The sequence below is a fragment of the Cotesia glomerata genome, linkage group LG2 (assembly GCF_020080835.1).
Source record: "Cotesia glomerata isolate CgM1 linkage group LG2, MPM_Cglom_v2.3, whole genome shotgun sequence".
NCBI classification, from domain to species: domain Eukaryota; kingdom Metazoa; phylum Arthropoda; class Insecta; order Hymenoptera; family Braconidae; genus Cotesia; species Cotesia glomerata.
The window spans coordinates 11,528,165-11,537,191 of record NC_058159.1 but is presented as its reverse complement, the minus strand read 5'-3'; positions in this window follow the sequence as shown (position 1 = coordinate 11,537,191).

Below are 9,027 nucleotides of genomic sequence, written 5' to 3'. Positions count from 1 at the left end.
AATTCGTTCATTAATTATTTTTACATCACTTACTGAAAATTCATACAAAATTAGGAGTCTGTAGGAGCTATAGCTCGGAAATTTTGAATTTTCATTGTTAACGCCCACCCCTCCGATTCATATTGTGAATAGATTGTTAGAAAATCCGCTCTTAGATCATTTCTACATTACATTTAGGAGATTCCTACCAAATTTGGAGTTGATAGGAGCTATAGGTTAAAAATGGGAATTTTCCATTGTTAACGCCCCCGAAACCCCCCTTGTAGGTGGAATTTCGTAAAATCCGTTCTTAACTGACCTCTACTCGGTGCAAGGAATATTCCTATCAAATTTCAAGTCTCTACGCCTCATGGTTCTAGAGATATCGTGATGAATCAATATATAGGGGGAAATCTCTTATATATATATATATTAGGTATAATTATAAATAATTAGTTCCTAAAGAAAAAAAAAATTTTTCTACTACAAGTAATGCAAATCGTATACATGATCGGTTCGTAGTGAACAAAATTTTTCATCTAATTTCTTAATTATTAATTATCAATATATACATAATAATGGTATCTATATGTAGAGTTATAAAATTATTTATGAATACATGAAATCGCAAAAATGATTCTACGATATTGTTAACCCTTTAAGGGGGTATTCTAGTCTAGAGGTCTGAATTTCGAGCGTTTTTTGGCAATTAATATAAAAGAAGCAGTTAATATTTTTACTATACAATTTTTTATCATTTGTTTATTGATATTTCAAGAATACAAAAAAATACATTTCAAAAAAAAAAATAAATTTTCAAAAAGATATTAGTCCTTGAAGTAGAGAAAAAAAAAGGCTGTGTCCTCGTGAAAAGGATTTTTCCCTTTGTGTCCATCTGAAAAAAAAACAATGCCAAATTATTGATCAGTACAAATGTCACTGTCGCACAAACCAACAAAACTTGAAAAAAAAAATTTTTTCACAAAATGGCGGCTGTTTAAAACTAGAAGTCGATTTTTTTACTCATTTTTCAACTTCCTCCAATTTTTTAAAAATATTACAAATTTGAAATTTTCAATTTTTATTGATTAGTGCGAAAGCGAGATAATTGAAGAATATTCATGCTAAATTTCAAGTAAATCGGCTGATAAGAACCTAAGATATCTGCATCACCGTATCGAAAAAAGTAGTTTCGAGAAAAACGCGCTTCAAGTTTAACGTTCAGTTTCAGGCAGCGTAACTGATAAAATAGTACGTATAACTTACATTCTCTTAATCAGCTTCATATTGACTGTTTTCAGCATTTCTCTCTGTATAACGAGCAGTTCTTTCCTCTTTTGAAGCATCTGAAGCTCGAACCTCAGACCGTTCAATTCTTACTGCGTTGCGCCTAACAGCAAACCCATGGGATTCCAGACCTATTTTTATTCCCATTAGACTCATTATTTGTAAAATAGGATAAAAGCCTTCATTGAAAATGTAAACTGCTAAACAATTAGCAATCTCAATTGTCTGGGACCCGGCATGGATATGTTTGGGTGCAAATGTCCATATTAAAGAGTTAAGTGACTCGTTGTTATTTTGAGTTTCGCTGCCCAAGCAACGTTCTAATAAAGAATCATCTGATAAGCATTCGTAAATAGGTTTCATAACTTTTAAAACCTTATCAGTTAGAGGTGGATTTTCATGGTGAAAGTCATCCTCAGTTCCTTCGGCCGCTGCTTTCTACCACTTGCACCAGCTGTCTGGTCCAGGAGGGCAATTCATGTGCTGAGGCTTCTTATCAGTTGAAATTTTATGCAAGTACGTGGCCCATATTTCTCGTTTCATATCTTCAACGGATTCAGGATGACGACGGATAGCTAATCCGTAGTACGCAGACAACTGAGTGATTACTTTGAAACGGTGCTTTACCAGCACCGACACTAAAACGGCTGTAACTTTGAAAATAATTTGAATTTTGAAAAATCCTTTCAGGGAGATATTTTTGAATATCTAAACTAACGAATTATGAAAAAAAAATTTTTTTATTTTTTTCAAAATTCTAGACTAGAATACCCCCTTAATGTTCTGGAAGTGCAAAAAATCTTGGTGTGAGCTGTTAGGGGAGAGAGCCAATCATAGTCCATTATGCGATTGTGTGAAAGACGGTCTAGTGTAGTAGTGTGTCTATGCGTCCCTTTCTACTATTTTTCGAGCCCCTTCTCTAGGAAATAGACTATAGCTCTCTCACTTAAAGAAAAAGACTCATATTGAGAGTAGGGATTCAAGGCCGAAAGTTAAAGGGTTAAGGTACTTCGTTGCTTTAGAATTTATAATTCCTTTAAAATTAAAAAAATAATAGAGGTAGAATCAGAATTAAAAGCTAAAATTTTGATGGAATTATTTTTATTTAGTATATGGAACTATATATTGCTGGAGGGCCTGGCTAACAATTTATGAACTTGACAAAACTAATAATTTTTGTGAAATTGAATTTTCTTTAAGTTCCTATTATTTCATTCGCAAAATACTATTTATTGAAAGATTATTAATGATTGGAGTAACAGACTCTTAGTTAAAAAAAGAGAATGTTTTATAGTCATCACAAAATACCCACCGGAGTAAAAAAAATTATATATACAGTGCAAACTTGATGTAACGAAACTCAAGGGAAATAAAAATTTTTCGTTTTTCAGCCATTGCAACTTTAAAACTACTAGCAATTACAAACAGCGCAGTGTTTACAGTGATCAAAAAGCTATGACTGACTTATGAAGAATTATACATGTCAGCACTTGTTAAGACATTAGTTATTGTGGAATTAAGTGGGGATAATTTGTAAAATACGTTATGTAGAGGTTATTGGCTGGGAAATTCGTTATATATAGGTCAATAATAGTTTCTATCTATATTTTGCAATGATTGAACTTTTGTTATAGTGAGGTTGTTTGAAAAATATAATCGTAATATAAAGGTATATTTTACATAGACTCTTATGGGCAGTTCTAGGGGATTTTGAAAAATTCGTTAAATCGAGGAATTCGTTATATTGAGGTTGCACTGTAATTATATATGATTCATATATAATTATATATGAATCATATATACATCTATACAATTATATATGAATTATATATAGTTTTTTTACTCTGGTATGCTTTTATATAAGCATATAACTAAGATATAATTAGATAAGATTACTTATATACTGATAAGGGTATATCTGACTATATGAAGCCTTATCAAGTCATATCAACTCTGATCAGGGATTTTTTTTTCAAATTTATCAAAGTATATATGGGGCATTCCACGCCAAATCGAATGGTTTCAAAAATTTAAATTTTAGATATTCTCAATTTTTTGGTATTTTTTAGTACCCCCCAAAAGAGACCTCCTGATAAATTTTGAGATTTTTTTGATCACTGGTTCAAAAAATATCAAATTAAAAAAAAAACCGCTCTTTTTTTGGTTTTTTGCTCGTAACTTTTTTAATACTGCTCGAAATTCACAATTTATTTTACAAAATTTTCGTTTTTAAATGTTTTTTTCAGAAAAAAATATAAAAAAATTTTCAAATTATTTTTCATTAAGATTTTTTAATTTTAAGTTTTTAATCGTGTTTTCCAAATTGTGTGCATCCGTCGATTTTTTTGAAAATTTGCTATGTTGAACTTTTATCCTTCCTTCAACTTTTTAGCCCGGTCCGGTAAGGGTCCTTACATAATTACTATTTTTTATCGATTTTTAGAAATTATAAATTATTATTAGTACCGATTTTTAAACTCTGTACTTCTTTTTTACTTATAATAAATTAATTTTGATATATTTTTGTCCCAAATCGGAATTTTAAAGAAATAAAGAAAGACTAATTTTATTTACGAGTAACTATTAACAACCGTTTTTATTTATTATCGTGTTTTTTCGAATATTTTACATAAACGACCGTTTTGTGGAGGAACGGTAAAAAGAAAAGCAGCAAGAGCAAGCCTTCAACGGCCACTTGATGATCAAATAACTACAGTAATAGAGTTGTACAACTGAGCGTCGAGACCAACAAGTCTACCAAATATTGTTGTTAAATTTATACCTGAAAGAGACTATATTAAGGCAAAAAAAAAGATACGATTTGCGATACAATACCGCTAAGACCATTACACGAATTCAAAAATTTCATTCAGTTATTCCCAGGAGCAACGGAAACATAATAATTAAGGAGTATTTAAGTTTAAAAAACGGTCGTTTATGTAAAATATTCGAAAAAACACGATAATAAATAAAAACAGTTGTTAATAGTTACTCGTAAATAAAATTACTCTTTCTTTATTTCTTTAAAATTCCTATTTGGGGCAAAAATATATCAAAATCAATTTATTATAAGTAAAAAAGAAGTACAGAGTTTAAAAAATCGGTACTAATAATAATTTATAATTTTTTAAAATCGATAAAAAATAGTAATTATGTAAGGACCCTTACCGGACCGGGCTAAAAAGTTGAAGGAATGATAGTTCAACATAGCAAATTTTCAAAAAAATCGACGGATGCACACAATTTGGAAAACACGATTAAAAACTTAAAATTAAAAAATCTTAATGAAAAATAATTTGAAAATTTTTTTATATTTTTTTCTGAAAAGAACATTTAAAAACGAAAATTTTGTAGAAAAAATGGTGAATTTCGAGCAGTATTAAAAAAGTTACGAGCAAAAAACCAAAAAAAGAGCGGTTTTTTTGAAAATTCGATATTTTTTGAACCAGTGATCAAAAAAATCTCAAAATTCATCAGGAGGCCTCTTTTGGGGGGTACTAAAAAATACCAAAAGATTGAGAATATCTAAAATTTAAATTTTTGAAACCGTCCGATTTGGCGTGGTGCCTCATATATACTAGCTGTTACCCGCCCCCTCCGCTGGGCACTTAGTATTGTATTTAGAATTAAATAGAATTGTATTTCTAGATCTAGACTTGAAATGAAATTGGAGTATTGTTTTGACTTTCACAGATTTCAAATTTCATTGGATTGGCCTGTACCTTTTATCCAGGTGATTATTCTAGCTAATATCCATTGTATCTTTCAATGTGCAATCACTATAACCTTCCCGTGGTTTTCTTCCAAAAATGAATAATGATTAACATGAAGAAAAGAATTTGAAATAAGCATTGAAAGTTTCAGTTAAAGTAATTGCAGGTCTCATAAGTGAAGTTGAAATCAGCCTAGCTTAAAGTGCGACGAATTTTGCTGCTATCTATGATTCTATCAAATTTTTTATCTGTAGGAACTGTATTTGAAGAATGTAAATTTTTTGACAATTATTACTCCCGTACTCCTATTTTGGAGAGAAATTTTGTAAGATCCTATTTGAGATGATTTCTACATTATAAATAAAAGGTTCCAATAAAACTTTGAGTCCATAGAAACTATTGTTTGAAAATGAGAGATTATACTAATACGATGAAAATACAAATGTGGCGGAGTCCCGAAGCCTCTGTCCGGCTGAGTGAAAATTGTTCTTGAAACAGATAAATTTAAGGAATATATTGCTTTAAATATGCGCGAAAATATGATTTCAATCCATAAGTGTTATTATTTCACAATAGTAATAACTATTTAATGATAATTTGATTTAGATTATTATATTGAAACGAGTCAATACTTTAATTAAAAATTTTAATGCTCAAAAATGTACAATAAAATTAAATTATTCATGTAAGAGTAATAAATTGAAAATTAAATGGAATTTAATGTGTATTTTTTTAAATGTTACCGTTTAATGGGCTATAACTTCGAAAATAGTGGTTCTACAGTCTTCGTCCAAAGAGATATTTTTGTAGAGAATTTAATTTAATATATAAAATTCTCGTGTCACAGTTTTCGTTGCCATACTCCTCCGAAACGGCTTGACCGATTTTGATGAAATTTTTTGTGCTTATCCGGTATCTATGAGAATCGGCCAACATCTATTTTTCATCCCCCTAAATGTTAGGGGTAGTCCGACCCTAAATTTTTTTTTTATTTTTTAGACAAAATTTTTAATTTCTATTTTTTTATGATACAACATACTGTTATGTCCGAATTAATTATAATTAAATAATTATTGGTAGTGTGGGCCTTGAGGAGGCTCGGACACGTTTTTAGATAGATTTTCTCTTGTAGGTAAGCTACAAGAGTTTATTTTTAATGTGGGTTTTGAACGCTTCCCGGTAACCAGGAGTTCCAACGGCGAATTAAGAGGGAAGTCGATATCAAATTCTGAACTTACAGTCGTCCTTTGCGTTGTTTCCAGCTGATTTGAATTAGATTTGATTGGTCGGTAGGTACCGTGCTGAATTCTCTTCCTTGTCTCGAGATAGAGATCGATGTAGAAGAGGGAGATCAAGATCTTATTTTAGAATGATGTAAGACACATGAAGTTCTGGTTTTATAATTTATTCAGTTATTAACCCTATGGGCGTGGCGCACTCAATGCACAATGTTTCACTTATTTACTATTCACTTATAACTATATTTTAAGGTTTTGAACGTTTCGTTATATGAGTTCGTAACGACTCCGACCGATACTTAGATCTGTCGTTAATTAAACAATAGATCGAGGAGTTATAATTTAGACAAAGATATCACTACGGACAACGGGGTTCTCGATACAACTCGAAGAGCACACTGGCGCGGTTCGTAGAAAATATAATTTAAAGAATCGAAAGATAATATTGAATTTAGAAGTTTTGTATAAGCGACCTAGTGCTTTATACTGCCTTACACGTAACGCGGTATAAGGACCCACACGGGTTCTACGAAGATACCTTCCTTCGTATTCTTTAATAAAAGAGTGAACGCTTGATCCGTGGTGTTTGGTGGTTTTTATACACCCGGATCGTGATTTTCGGAAGGGAGTTAAATTTTGTTATTGGTCTAAAATTGCAATTTGACAGAACGTGGACAGTGTGCTCATTTCTTCATCGAGGTGTTGTCCGAGTGATTGCCGAAATTAATAAAGTGCGAGCGTTGTACTTTTCAACGAAGGGGAGAGACCCTGTTTATTATATGAGGCAACGCCGGATATAACAGCATCCCCCCCAAAAGAAGGGGTGCTTCGGCATCTCTTCTTTTGAAATTGCGGGTGTCTCTCCTTTGGTGGAAAAGCACCGCTTCACTTTTATTTTAAGTTGTTTAACATTTATTAATCTTATTCTAACAATAATAATTTTATTTTTGTTATTGAGTGTGTTTCTGCCCTTTACATGTGTAAATATATAAGTTTTATAGTATAGGATAATTTTTATATAGTTACAATTATATGATTATATATCTCTAGTTACATTATGGTTCTTATATAAAATGTGTATTGTCTTGAAGCCTTCCTTTTTGAATTTTTGCGCTTTATTTCGCGGAATTTCTAATTTATCGGTAGTAGTATTGTTTTTAGGTCGTTATCTTATATAGGTGGAAGGTAATTTGGTTAAACAGTGGGAGAGTGATTATAATCAGGAATTTATTTCCTATTCTTCCCGTATTTACTTTGGCGACGTTGGAGAGGGTCTGGATATTTACGTGGTCTACTGGTTGAGGAGGGTTTAAGTGTGGGAAGCGAGTCATGATGTCTCTGGTTGCATTTATCAGTTGTTCGGGTGATAGAATTCCTCCCGGGATGTTCCCTCTCTTTGCATCTTCTATAGCTGTCTCGGCTTCCTTGAGGTAGCGTATTAATTTCGTTGTTCTTTGGACTCTTTCGTCGGCTCTTTGCATGAAGTGTATACGTAATTTTAATTTTTCGATTTCACTTCCGACTTGTGTTGCGTAACGGTTGATGGTGTCGGATAGTAATGTGACTCTTGCTTTGGTTTTATTTTGGTCGGAGATGACTTTGTTTATTTCTGATTTTATTATGTGTGTTGAGTTGTTCATCAGTGTTGTTATTTCTCTTTGATCGTTATATAGTTCGTTGATTTCTGTGGAGATGTGTTCGTGGTCGTCGTAGTCCATGAGTCCAAAGGCCTTTCGTGCTATGGAGCCTACGAAGCCGAACCAAGGCGTCCTTCGATTGCGAATTTTTGTGATATTTTCGACTTGTTTGAGATTTTGTTTTAGTCGATTAACTACGTCTTGTCTGTCTTTTTCTAGTTCTTTTAATATGGCTTCCTTTCCTAAGATTGCGCACTCGAAGGGAGGGAAGTAGGACAGGCAAGTTTTGCGACTTTCGCGATCGTCCGGTGACGTCATTTCTTGCCAGGGGGATACGTTGATAATGGCTTCGATGTCTATGGTGGAGATGATTTTCCATTGTCGTTCTATGAGATGAATTGTATTACTCTTTTCGTATAAGACCCCTGGATTAAATGATGAAGGTTGGATTTTGAATGGTTCTTGAGGTTCCGTTGAGACGATGGGTAGGAGCCAGAGAATTGTTTGTAACAGCAACATTTTATTTGTTGTGGTTTTTCTGTAACAGGAGTGTATTATATTTTATTCGATGGCTCGTTTTAATTTACTAGGGTGTTTAATTAAGCGTTTTCCGTTTGGGAGTTCTAATATTAAACACCCTTTGTCAGTGATGTCTACGATTTCGAACGGGCCTTTATAATACACGTCAAGTTTATTTTTGCGAGTTTCATTTAGGTTGTATACGAAATCTCCTATTTGGAAGTCTATGGGGTGTAAGTTTTTGTCGAATCTTTCTTTGGATCTCAACTTCGACTCAACTAAGGAATCGCGAGCGACGCTACGAGTATGGCTTAGGCGGTTCATCAAGTCCACTAAGTAATCGGGGTATGTTTCGATTTTTTCGTAGTCTGGGAATTCAGTTGGAGCACGTGCCTTTTTCCCGTATACTAACTCGTACGGGGTGAATTTTGTCCCAGTGTGGACCGAGGTGTTATAGTTGAACATGGCCATTGGTAAATATTCGTCCCAGTCTGAGTATGACTCGACGAAAACTCGGAGATATTCGACGAGAGTTTGATGACTTCTCTCTAGAGATCCGTTGGCTTGAGGGTAGTAGCCGGAAGTCGTTACTCTCCTTATTTTTAGAATTTCTGACATTTTTGCCAGTAGTTTAGAGGTGAATGACGTTCCTCT